Source organism: Drosophila kikkawai, chromosome 3L (assembly GCF_030179895.1).
Source record: "Drosophila kikkawai strain 14028-0561.14 chromosome 3L, DkikHiC1v2, whole genome shotgun sequence".
Lineage (NCBI taxonomy): Eukaryota > Metazoa > Arthropoda > Insecta > Diptera > Drosophilidae > Drosophila > Drosophila kikkawai.
The window spans coordinates 2,504,496-2,517,145 of record NC_091730.1 but is presented as its reverse complement, the minus strand read 5'-3'; the positions used below and the strand labels follow the sequence as shown (position 1 = coordinate 2,517,145).

Here is a 12,650-nt window from a genome sequence, read left to right as displayed (position 1 = left end):
GAAAAAAGGGTTTTAATTTATTCGTTCTGCAGGGATATTCATATACGAAATGGCTCAAATATTTTCATAAAAAATACCACAATATTTCGTCAAGGTGGAGAACTGGTCTAACCGGTTTTTGAGTACATAAATATTATACTTTTTATATCTTTTTTAGGTTTTAGGAATGAAGAAACCTTGTTTAAATTAAGACTAAGGTTTAGAGGTGAAGGATTAATAAGGAGGGATAAGCCATATCCTTGGGATTTTAATTGAGATAATATTTTTCATATTTTTATAAGGTTTTTATAAGGTTAACATTTTAGCTGTACGTTTGTAAAGTGTTTTTAAAATTTTAATTTATTTCTATTGATAGGTCAACTTTTTATCTTTATTTTTATATTTTTTTGGGACAATAAAGTAACTTAAATGTTGACTTAAAAATATTTTATTAACAAATATTAGTTGCCTAAATTTTTATAAACCAAAAAATGTAGCAACCAAAATGTTTAGTATCGCAAAATAAATATAAATAATAATTATTCTATTTTTAAAATATTTTTAAAATATTTATATAAACATTTTCATTTATGACTTCAATTTATAAACTTCCTATACTATATATACCACAGTTGCCTCTATATTTATAATCCCATATTTTTCCCTTAAATATTTTCCATTAAAAACCATTATCCTCTGTAAACTTTTTCCGTCTGAAACCAGCAGCTGAGCCTGGGTGAAATTCTCCATTTTTGTGGCAACTTAATTTACGCTGAAATCCATTTGACTTTATCTGACATTCCAATCAAGTCGTCTAAAAATTTCTAAAAAAAAAATATTATAATAGAACGTAAAAAAAAAAACGAGAAACTTGCCGGCAGTCACGTCGTACAACTTTTGCTACAAATTTTTTCCAGGATCCGTTTATTCACATTTTTTTCTCCAGATTTTTTTTTTATGATTTTTTTTTTTCTGGTCTTTGGCGAGGCGTTGATGAGGATGAAACTCCCCCCGGGCTGTACCTACGATGATGATCGCGGGGTGGCACTCGGCTAATGGGAATTGGTCCACCCCTCGCCTTTTCTCGTACCGAAATAATTCAATTGTTCGTGCCGCACAGAAAAGCGACTCGGAAAAATTAAAATAGTGTGGCAGAAGTGAACGGAACGCAACACCAAACAAAAAAAAATAACAAAACCCAATAAAAAAACAAGAGAAAATTCCGAAAAAAAAAGCTGAACAAAATCTCCCTGACAACAATATTGCTGCGTACTATATAGGTGAATATATATACCTCATGGCAAAGGTTTCCTGCCCTCGCCCCGTCCCCCTGCCTTACGCACATAATTTCCGGTGAGTTTTTATTAAAATTTGTTTCCAGATTTTGTTATTTTTTTCATCCTCCTCTTTGGAATCACATGCTGACATATTCTCTTTCAACAATAAAGGAGCCAAAAGCAAAGCAAAAAAAAAAAGACAAAAAAAAGTTGTAATTTTATAGTCAAACTGTAACAATTTTTTTTTTGCATCCTGCCCGAACGGGATGCTGGAAATGAAATGAAATTAAAATAAAAAAGCGCTCACTTTATGCTCTATAAATTTTAATGTAAATGGATTTTCCTCTGTTGTTGTCGTGTTTGTTTCGCTCACGCTTGTTGGCTTAAAAGCGCATTGCCACTGACAAGCTGTCGGATCCATTTAGTGTTATAAATTTTGACTCAAAGCAGCCAGGAAAATCGGGTTTTAATTCGGGAATATATCTGTCGAGGGGGGTACTAAATCAGGTGAAGCGAATTTTGGAATGAATAAGGAAATTCTATGGAGAAATACGTGCGAAATGGATGTATTTCTTAAGGTTTTAAATCTTTTAAATATAATTTTCGGTGCCTCCTTTTCTGTTATTTAATATTTTTATTTCATAAGCTAGGACTATTTCCTACATTTTCATTTTAATAAAGTTCTTATATCATTTAGTCACTAAGCAATATTTATTTAAATTGTAAATAGCGAAAATATCCAAATGTATTGTATTGTATTAAACATAAAATCTCATTTTTTGCTATAATTTATAATTTTTAAATTTATTTTTAAAATTTTTATGTATTATTTTAATTTATTTTTAATATTATATATTCACTAAGCAATATTTATCTGGTTTCTGATATATTTAAAATAATTAATTTAAAAGCATAAAAACAAAATATAATTATATTTTCAAATGTGTTAATTTTTAATTACTCTCCTATATAAGCAGTTATTGTTTAGTTTTTTATTATTTTATATATGATTTTTTTGTGGTAAAATTATTCAAAAATACCTCTAGTATGTTAATATTTCATTTATTTTATTTAAATTGATTTATATAAATATTTTACATAAATTCCCATTGATGTAATACCACTTTCAGACCATCTTCAGCTTCTTGGCCACAAATCAACACACCTAATTTATCTTTCTCCACCAATTCCCTTGATGAATAGACCCCGAAAAAAATCCATTAACTATCCACCAATTATAGAGACATTTTCCGCAAGATTTCCCCCACAAAAACAACTTCATTAGAATCCATAAAAAACAACAAATTTCCACTAACTTAAAACCACATTAATCTGCCAGGAAATGTGAGAACATCAATCAAGTGTTGAAGTGTAGGAAAAAAACGAACCAAAAAATAGCAACAGGAAAAGAGATATACCAGCCATATCTATTTCCCTCCCTTTTCACAGATTTCCATGTTCCATGTTCTGTGTTCTCTTTTTTTTTTTGCAAATTTATTGACAAACAAATGGGATTTTGACGGAACCGCCTGAAAGTCAATAAAGCAGAGTCACGAAATTGTCAGTTTCAAGTGCTTGAGCAAATTTCACAATAAACAAAAGTGGACGAGACAAAAAAGTGTAAGCCTATTATCCTATAGAAAAAAAAAATGTGAGGGGTTGCACCCCAGCAGGATCTCTCACCCCTCACACAAAAGTCAGGGCTAAGGGTTCAGGGTTCTGGCTTCATTTCGAAGGGCTTCGAGCTCCGATTGATCACTTGGCCGCTGTTGTTGCCTTTGGCTTTCTGTTCCTGATCGATTGTGCGGTTGTCATTGATTAGAATATCGATTGTTGATACTCTCATTAGCAGGGAAAGTACCCTAGGGGTTGGGTTGGGTTGAGTTTGGGTTTTTTGTCCCTGCGGCCTCCTCAATTTGCAGCTCATAATTGCATTGTCTGTGTGGGGCGGAGGCCAAGTAATTATTTTAATACTTTAATTTGCCACCTGAGTTCATTGGCGCCTCCCCAGGGGTTTTCTTCTCTCTCTCGCTGCCCCAGCCACGCCCCTTGACTGACCCCTTTGTTTGACCCCCCCTCCTTGCCATGGCTCCCCAGGCGCGGATGCCAAATGAAAATGCCGCAGACGCAGGCCAAACCAACCAAAAGAAGTTCGTTTTCAGCCAAAAAGCTCAGCGGGGAAAAGCCGGGCTAAAATAGAAATAAATGTACAGTCACCAAAGAGGCAAACACTGGGAGAAAAAATACCATAAAATGAAAGAGGATTAAAGAAATTTATTAAAATAAATGGGTAAAAATTATAAATATCTTAAATTATATTAATTTCAATGGGTAAACTCTGACTCTAGGTTTTTGTTAGTAAAATACAAATAAATACCTTTCAAAAATCTTCATAATTTTATTAATTATTGTTTAATTATAATTAGTATTTAAATTTTTAGTAAAACAGTTTCCTGGCAAGTTTTCCTCCTGTTTTCCCCCAAAAAACCTCATTTTCCCTTCGCATTTATCACCGTGTACTCCCACCTTCACCATCAATTTCAACTTGTAGCTCATCCGCGAGTCCTTGTGGCTGGACTTCCTTTTCAGGGATTTCATTAAAAAATGCCTCAGCTTTTCCATTTGCCATTGCCACATTTGCAAAAACCGCAGAAAGACAGAGAAAAGCGAGGAGAAGCTGATAAAAAGGCGTTGGAGGGAAGGAAGTAAGCTAAATGAAAATGCCTTAAAGCTGAAAGTTGAATTCCATTCGCCGCCTTTGGGCTCACTAATATTTCTTCATTAAGCCGCATATTTGAGGGCATTTCAGGCCGACGCCTGGTCTCTGAGTAAAATACCAGTTAATAAAATTATTTGAAACCCGCCGAGCCTCAAACTCCTGGAAATTTCTTTGGCCTTTGCCGCTGGCCAATTCAGTCTGGTTAGAAAACTATTATTTTTCACACAAAGTACAATATAAACTCGCCGCGGGTGTCCTTATTAAATTCGTAGCTTTTCTTTTTTCGGGGAGGGGGGGTGAAGGAGGAGGGCCTAGAGATGAAAAACGGGAAAGCTGGTAGGGATCCTCGCCACGCTCTTGTAATTCCTTCAAGGGAAATCTTTTCAATTACAATTCGTGCAGATGGCTGCGTTTCCTTGGCGTTTCTCTTTCTACATTTTCCACGGGTTTCCCTTTGGCCTGTACCCCCCCCCCCTCCCAGTTCGTGGTTTTCCCTACTACTTTTCCTACATTTTCCCCGGTTATTTTCCGTTGATGCTGCTGCCAGGCGTAAAAAGCAAACCAGCGGCAGACAGTGGCAATTTCTTTTCATTTCGCGTGTCTCCTGTTGACAAACTGCTGTGTCCCTGCCTCTGGGAAATCCTCGAGTGGCGCTGCAACATTATAAGGATGCTTACGGCCCCGAGATATCCCACCTGCCCGCCTGCACTCACCCTTTCACTTCAAAAGGTGAACGGAGGCCGCCTTGCAGTTAATTAGTGTGTGGTGCGCACTCTAATTGCATGTGACAGATGCTGATGCCGCCAGCTCCTCCGCTGCACTTGCTCTGTTCTGGATGAAAGCCTTCTTCTGGGAAGGAGGAAAATCTAGAGGGGAAAGATCTGTAGGCAGGCAGAGGTAGGAGCAGGTGCAGGTGCAGGGGGGAGTGCTCTTTACGACTTCATAAACCAAGGCGATCTCCCTGAAGGCCATAATTCGATTGCAAATTGCCAGCAGTGCTAGCCAGTTGGCTTTTTTTTAGTTAAAAATATTTAAAATATTCTTATTAGGTAAGGAAAATGTTTAAAATTAATGTAGTGAAATATTTTGTAATTAAGGGAAGCCAAACATTTAAACAACATATTTATTTTGAGTCGTATAAAATATATTATTTTTTTGTTTTTAAACGAATGCAGAAATATTATTTTATAATTTAATAAGAATTTTATTTAATAATAATGTTTAATATTAATATTTTTTAAGAACTTTTGGCTACCTTTTCCATATTTCTTACCTTCTCTGATGTCCACTCTCAGCCGGTGGTCAATGGTCTCTCTGGAGCAGCTTGGGCGTTGCTAGGTGGAACGTTAGTTATGCCGGTGGCTACAAATTGGAAAACCATTTTAGCACTAATGAAGATCCCACCCATTGCTTGTAGCGCCATCGCAAATAAATACAACTTTTATGGCTTTGGCCAAAAGGCAGATAAGGATTCCAAATCAGGACGAAGGCAAAGATGTGTGGGGTCTTTGGTACAAAGAGGAAGCCAAGGAAATACCCTGCTTAAAAGAATATAAGGATCTTAAAAAAGGGAATTAATACAGAGTAATTATCAAATTAACAGTTTGCTAATGTTTTTATCTATATTTTGTGTGCAAAAAATAAGGAAAAATGTCAAAAGTAAGACTTTGTCTTGATTAATTCTTACTTATATATATTTTTTTTAAGGAACTTGTGTCAATTAATTTATAGGGAAATTCAACTTTCTGACTTTAAATTGTACAAAAAATAGTTCTACCTCTTAAAGCATAATTCAAAATATGAAAAAAAAATAATTTTACTTCTTTTAAAACATTTATACTTTGTTTTTCATAAATCAAACCTCTCTAAACTTACATAAATTTATTTTTAAATAAACCAACTAAGCCTCTTGTAGAACCAAAACTCCCTCTGCAGAAAGATAACTCCTCCGTGGGGCTATAAAAATTAGTTTATCGTTGACACTGATTGAGCAGATTCCCTAATGGAAGCTGTGCCACCGCCTTGAAACCACTCTTCTCCGATCAGAAACCCCCTTCCAATTCTCATGGTAACGCCCTCGGTTTGTCGCTTATCGATGGCTGGGGAAACGCCTCCTTTTTTACTCGTTTTATTTATATTTTTCGATCGCAGAGAAATATTCCCATTATGATTTGTGCATTCATTAACATTTTACGAACATTTCGAATGAATGCGAATGTGAATGAGAATGAGCTTCGGCCTGAGCTAGTCGATTTTGTCATGTTTGCTGACAAATTACAACTGAAACCGCAGAGCTTGGACATAATCCGCTTAAAAGCATTGGAGAGCCTTTGCCATAAATTCCAGTGCATTGTTCCATGTCACTAAATCATATCAACAGCGACAATTTATGCCAGCCCACACGGTCTCAAAAGCAGATACAGATACAGAGAGTCTAGAGTCAGATACAGATACTCGATTCTGGTTCAGACTCCGATCGCCTGGGTGGACCAATTAAAATGCAAGAATTGTTAATGCGCGACATTAAAATTCATTATTATTACATTCGTTTATTACTCCGATCGGCTGCTCACATGCCAGCAATTGTTGCCGCCTTTGCCGCTCTCTTGGCCCAAAGCCGCCGCCTGGTCTTTGGTCTATGCAAAAGCGCTTTGAGCCATTTAGGCAGCTAAGCCGCACTTGGCAAAAGGCCAAAAGGCGGCGATCAGGGGAAGTGATTTCAAAGGGATTATAAAGATAACGATTTGAGGTTTTTAAATATTTTTAGAAATTATTTAGCAAAGCATTAAATATTATGTTTGATACTTCATAATCTATTATTAATTAACTTTTTTATATGCTTTGAAAACCCCTTGAAAATCTCCCTCCCTGTCCAATTGTGCACCTGAGGCACTTGAATATATATTGGAGAGAACGTCGCACGCCTGCTATTTATGGACAACTCCTACCGTCTGTCAAACGCGTCAAAGACCAGCCCCAGTCGCTTGTAATTAATTGACAATAATTTCAGTTATTTCTTGTATCGGCCTTATGGTGATTTTATACATAAATGAATGCTATATCCAGCTCATGTCGTCGTCCACCTTCGTTTAGTGTCATTAAGGCTAAAAAATGCCTTACCGGCTTTTGTATAAAAACCAATTAAGACAAGAGGACAGAGAAAAGGTATTAAAAACATGTTAATAAATAAATTAACCTTTTGCTTTAACAATAAGTATTACATTTAGGTTACAAATTAGATAGAAGAAGGAGAAAATGTAGTAAAAGTGTAATACGATCTAAAATTAATATATAGAAAAGCTTGAAATAATGTTGCTAATCTTTTATTTAATTTCTATAAATTTCTATAAATTTTTTTAAATATTTTTCTTTTAATAACAAAGCAAAATTTACAAATGCCTTTCAATTTCTTAATAAAATTCTCATTAAATCATTAGTTTATAGTTTATAAGATTCTAACTGATATACCGTTTTATATACCACTAATAAAAAATGCTTTTAAAAATTCCTATACAGTATATATATATTTTTTTCCTCTGCACCCAAGAGACAACTGGTTATAATTTATGGAACGGTCAGGTCTCGTGGCTGCTTTTTCTGCAATTGTTACCATGCTTATTGAGTTGTTAACAAAAGTTGTTTGCGATTGCCGGCTATCCAGCCAGCCAGCTGTCCGCAGCTTAGTGTTTGCCCATCTAACATCGGAGGTCCGAAGCGATAGTCTGTGAAAACCCCAGAAGGGCAGGCGGCGGAGCGATCGGATCCACCCCGTTAGGTCGAGTGGCGAGATGACCCCAGGAACCGTTCAGATTCCGAGATGGTGATATGGACGCGGAGATAGCGACAGCTGCTCTTTATTTAGCGGAATAGAGGAAGGGTTTTTTTTTATTCACTGGGAGAGCGAGGACCTCACAGTTCGGTGAACAGTTAAAAGCTGCCCAACCCTTTAAGTGCACTTGAAAAAATTTAGATTAATTATGAAGATTTTTTAAAGATTTTTAAAAGAAAGAGATATAAGAAAATGCAGTGAAAAGATACTAAAATTCATGGTTTTTTAGAGAAAGAAGGTAAAGGTAAGGTAAATTAAAAAAATCGGGAAAAATGGTTAAAAATATTGAGTAGCCTTGAAATGCACTGGAAAAAATTTAGATTTAAAGCCAAGAAGATAAGAAAATTCTATGGAATAGTACCAAAATTCATGATTTTCTGTAGAGATAACGAAAGTGAATTAAAAACTTCGAGAAATATGGTTAAAATACTGAGAAATTATATGAATAATAGTAGAAATAAGCTTGTTCCTGAATCAAAATAACATATACCTTATTTTGTAAATTGAATTATCTTCTGTAAAAAGTATTTCCCGAGTGTATTCCCCTCCCCTTTCCCTACCCCCTCCTGCTCAAGTCCAGGCTGGACCAAAAGCAGCCGAAAATTTGATTGGGAAACATTTTTAATATGCACGCACGTCGAAAACGACGACCCGTGGCTCGCCACTACTACCCTTGATCCTTTCTCCTCGCTGGCAGTTCATTTCGAGATGCTCCTGGATTTCTGGATGCCTCTGAATATTCCTGGATGGTCCGGCTAGACAGCTGCCCCGCCCCTGGACCTCCGGCCCCTCTCGTCCTGTAATTACACGGGGCATTTGCTTGTCCTTTGTTTCGCGTTTTACTTTTTTTTTTTTAGATTTATTTTCCGCTGTTTGCATATCCTGGCATCCCGTTGAAGGATAAAGGCGCGCGCTTAAATAAGCAATTACCGTGTGCCAGCGACCAGCATCCTGTCAAAGTCCTGCCCAGCGTCCTGCCCGCCCGAAAAAGGGTTGAGCCACTCGGCCAAAGAGGACAAAGCGCACACACAAAAAAACAAAAAAGGGTTCGCCAAAAGGGGAAGCAAAAATCGGACAAAAAACACACTCAGACTCTGCCTCGACCGGCTGTCGGTTCCGATTTAAATCTTTGGCCATGACATGTGGCTACCAGACAAGGTCCACTCTGCACTCGCCCAACCCCTTTGAAAGGGCGGCCAAAAAATCAATAAAAGCCGGCTTTAAAAACGGGCCAGGCCAAGTTCAAGTTCAACACTTGATAATTAATTTTCCAGGACACCAAAGTGCGTGCCGAACTCATTAGCATGGCCCCCAGTCCCCCTTTCCTTTCTTAGGGAAAAAGGAAAAAAGGTCGTTGCCGACGGGTCATTGTGCTTTTAATTAGAAAACATTCCAAGGACGCGGGAAGCGGGGGGTGGCTGAAAACTCATTAAGATTTCCGCATAACCCTTTTTTTTTTGCTCAACCAACCGGCTTTTCTGACCCAGTTTTTCCCCGGACAGCCAGCCGGCTGGCTGACCTTCTTGTCCCGGGATTGTAATTAAGCAATTAGCTAGAAAACACTCTCGCCACTTGCCTTTCCCCTTTCCCCTCTCTCCCTTTACTTGTGGTCTGTTGGTAACTGACCCACGGCAAGGTGAAGTGCCTTGGGCCAGGTGTGTTGACCCCCTCATCAGTGGCTGCCTTTTTTATCCGTTCTCTGTGTATCCCAGTATCTGTGTATCTGCGCGCACTTCCTGTCATTCGTTTTGGAAATCGCGACATCGTGATTGCATTTGGCATATGCACATGTGCACCTCCTCGTTCCCCCGCTGCCGCTTCTCCGAGGGTCACGCAGCTGCTGGCCAGCAACAACAGACTGTCGGAGTGGCCAGCAGCCACTGCATTTGGCCACTGTCCTCCACTGACGACCAGTTGCAGTTGGCCAGGCCAAATTCCCCCTTTCGCGGCATTGACACATTTTTATTCGATTTTTCGCGCAATGTTCCCACGCTTTACTGACCCAACGCAATGTGGCTGGAGTTGGTTTATGGGGAAGGAGCTCAAATTGGTTATATTTTTGTGCTATATGGGATCAGGTCAAAGCTAACTTTTTTATATATATTTTATGGCTTAAAAGATCAGGTCAAAGCAATTGGCTAAGCAAGTTGGGAGCTTATACTTTTTAGGATCAGAGTTTGGCTTAGATTTTGGAGTAGATTAAAGATGATTAATATCGTCTTTAGGTTGATCGTATTTTTTTTTAGTTATTGTACATATTTATGTATTATTTTATTTATAAAATCTTAATTGTTTCTTTGTCTTTATTCATTTATTTTTAAAAGAAAATAATTAGTACTAAAAGTACAAAACCTAGTTGCTGCTGTAGAGACCTCTTTTGGTGTCTTAAGATCATATTTTCTTAAGATGACAGCATCTTTTCATTATTTTATCAATTATTTATTTATTATATATATATATATTTTTTTTTATATTTATTTTACTAATTTAAAAAACGTTCCTTTGAAGAGAACTTGTTCTGAGGTGACTTCACACAACATTTATATTTTCTTTTTATTTATTTCGTATTTATTTTTCTTTCCGAAAAGAATTCACTTAATTTTATATATTTTTTTAAACTTTTAGCTTGACCTCTCTTAATTTTTATTTCACTAATTTCACTAATTTAAAACACGTTCCCTTTGAGCTGCTTCCACCTTTCGTTGCTTGATTGATAGGCCCTTCGTCTTAGGCACATCTGCTGGATCTTGATCTATCGGTGGTCTGGTTTTGCTTGATGGCATCTCGGAATCTTGAATTATGGCCGCCGGGCTCCTTTCGATCTGCTGTCGCAGGACAAAGCCATAAATTAGATCGCTTCAGCGATTAACATTGCAAAAGTTCAGGCTTATAGGAACTCGATGCTTAACAGAGCAGCTTTAAGGACGAAACAAAGGCTAATGAGGCGTGGGGCAGGGCTCAAAGGAGACCAGGGAGAAACAGGTTTTTATTTAATATTTTTTTATTTTATTTGTGTTATTTTTTAAGGTATATATATTTTTTTTAAGCAAGTCTCCTTTATTTTCCCTTTATTTTAATAAAGGAGCCCGCATGCCTGTTTACCGTTGTATTATGCTTTCTGCTTGCCGCTTGCCTGATTTTTTGAGAGCTCCTACCGCCCACCTCCATGGCGTGGCGGCCATGGCAAAGGTCAGGGGCTGGCTGTCCCCAGGGGGGTTGGGGTTGTGGAGAACGGGATCAGAAGCAGATGGGCGGGCATAGCAACAATTGCCGCCGCACACGGCCTAGGCTGGCTTTTGTGCCGCCTTTGGTCGGTTGCCAACCGCAAATATGTTCCTGTTCGGCTGTTTTATTTTTTGCATTCTGCATTCTGAATGCTGGATGCTCGATGTTGGATTCTGGCTGTTGGATGCTGAATGCTGGATTTGCCGCCACTGCAAAGTCAACTAATTGAATGTGCTAAACTCACCCACACAAACCAAATAGCGCGCATTAAGCGCTCATTTCAGGATGCCTTGCCAGGACCTCGAAAGTACACTGATTTCCAGATGCACAGGAACTATTTTGGTTTGGTTTTAGATAGGGAAATAATTAATAATATTAAAAATATTATTAAAAATATTATTAAAAATAATATTAGGATATTTTATAACCAAAAGGAACCAAGGGGAAAATATGAAAATCCTGAAAAATGTAGGAAACTATTACAGAAATTATAAGTATGTTTATAATGTATTTTTAAAATGAAACAAAACAAGTAAATATTTCACGTATGTAAAAAACAAATACGGATAAACTAAAAGCAAGTATCTTTAAAAACAATTTGGAGCTTAATTTAAATTTTAAAATATTTCTAACAAATTTTCACAACAAATATCGATTATATTTCAATTAATCTAGTTCAGATTTTTCCGCTTTTCTCGCTGTATGTGGGGAAAAACCTCCCATCACTATTAATGTAATGATGATGACGACGATGATGATGATGATGACGATTTCTCCATTTGCCGCTGCATCTGTATGGGTAATTACTGTGCTGTGTGCTGGTATTAGTGTGAGTCAGGGACGTCGACGTCTGCTGGATGTCCATGGAAATGGGGTGGATTCTGCTTGCCGTTTTTTTTCTATATACACTGAGTTTTAGCATTTTTTTTTGTCCTTCCCCCGACAGACCCTCTCTCTCGCACTCTAACGACTGCCAGCTCACCCTGTCCGCAGTTTTTTTCTACCCACTTTTTTTTGCATTTTACTTGCGTCGGAAACCGCCATTTTTTATGCGCGCTAACTACGCCGCCCTCTCTATGCCCCTCCCTGTCCCTCGCCAGCCACCCCTCACTCTCTCTCTCCTTCTCTGTCGCACCCTCGCACTGCGAATTTGCGCATTAGAAAAAAATGTGGGCTGTACTGTGCGGTGTGTGTGTGTGTGTGTGTGTGTGTGTGAGCGAGGGTGAGGGTGTGCCAGTGTTAGTGTGGCATACAAAATGGATTTTTTTCTGTAAGATTCTCAAATACCGCCGGCCTGTTATTTCTATTTAATAATAGAGCAAGCCATTATTTAAGGGAATATTTTGTAGATTTTTCAAATAGATTTAAAATTTGTTTTTTATAGTAGTTTTTGTAATTGCCTACAGTTGTAATTTATTTAGCCACTGCAATTAATTTTCTTTGGGAACAAAATATGGGGATGTGATGATAGGATAAATATAAGAGACATTTTTAAAATTACTTTTAAGTTTATTAAATAAAAATTTAAAAGTTACCTCGTAAATTTGTTTAAAAATTTTAATTTAAAAATGTTCAAATCTCTACAATTTAAAATATTTTCAAAAAAATTTTAATTTATTTT

The 12,650-nt window shown here is 37.2% G+C and overlaps 1 long non-coding RNA gene across 1 annotated transcript; it reads right to left on the bottom strand.

The window, feature by feature from the left end:
* Nucleotides 1-506: 506 nt before the first annotated feature.
* On the bottom strand, nt 507-1,253 carry LOC138928371 (uncharacterized). Its single transcript, XR_011444899.1, has 2 exons — nt 855-1,253; nt 507-803 (listed from the first exon to the last, which is right to left on the bottom strand). It is a non-coding gene; the product is annotated as an uncharacterized lncRNA (long non-coding RNA).
* Nucleotides 1,254-12,650: the final 11,397 nt, after the last annotated feature.